Source organism: Condylura cristata, unplaced genomic scaffold (assembly GCF_000260355.1).
Source record: "Condylura cristata isolate star-nosed mole 26May11 unplaced genomic scaffold, ConCri1.0 scaffold00007, whole genome shotgun sequence".
Lineage (NCBI taxonomy): Eukaryota > Metazoa > Chordata > Mammalia > Eulipotyphla > Talpidae > Condylura > Condylura cristata.
Window position 1 is genome coordinate 64,204,046 of NW_004567108.1, and position 989 is coordinate 64,205,034.

The following is a 989-nucleotide window of genomic DNA, read 5'->3' on the forward strand; positions in this document are numbered from 1 at the left end:
AACACAAGTTAGCATGGAAAGTCTGATCTTTCAGAGCTTTTCCCGAGCTACCCGGAATCTGTCAGATGATAGCCGTCGCATAGCTTGTGTCAATTGTCAAAATGGCAATGGTATACATTCAATGTAATACTTATAAAAATTTCAATGACATCTACAAAGAATTGGAGCAAGAACTATTGAAATTTATATGGAACATTAAAAATAAAACCCTGAATAGCCAAAGCAATGACCAAAAAAAAAGAGACAATGACAGTTACACATTTCCAGACTTTCAACAACAGTATAAAGCCATAATAATTAAAACAGCATGATACTAGAACAAAAACAGACATACAAGTCAATGCACTAGAATTGAAAGCCCAGAAATAAACCCACACCTATATGGACAGTTAATCTACAACAAAGGAACCATGAAGAAAGGAAAGTATCTTCAATAATTGGTGTTACGAAAACTGAACCACCATATGCAAAAAAATGAAACTAGGCCACTGTCTCACACCTTACAAAAAAAAATATTAGCTCAAAAGCCATTATGTTCAATGTAAGACCTGATATCATAAAAAAAGTACATAAACAAAGTACTCCCTAGCACAAGCTTTAGTGTTATCTTCATGCAATGGATAAATAAAAGAGAATTATGCAATGTGGACTACATCAAACTAAAAGCTTCTGCATAGCAAAAGAAACCATAAAATGAAAAGAACACACTAATAAATGGTAGAAAATATTTTTATACCATATACCTGTGAAGGAACTGAAAGCAAAGATCTACAAAGGGTTCAAACAATACAATGAAAAGGAAACAAATAACCCAATCAAAAAATGGAAAGAGCTAAATGGCACTTCTCCAATGAATATATACAGTTGGCCAATAGGCACATTAAAAAGTGACCCAAATCGGCCCTCCCTGGTGGCGCAGCGGGTTAAAGCACAGCACTGAGAATCTAAAGCCGCTTCCACATGAGTTCGATTCCCGCCTGCCCCGGAGG

At 35.7% G+C, this 989-nt stretch overlaps 1 protein-coding gene across 3 annotated transcripts in view; it reads right to left on the reverse strand.

Annotated features, from left to right (window-relative positions):
* EPB41L4A (erythrocyte membrane protein band 4.1 like 4A) overlaps window positions 1–989 on the reverse strand; it is a 264,473-nt gene that overhangs the window by 193,674 nt on the left and 69,810 nt on the right. The gene's annotated exons all lie outside the window — the stretch shown is intronic.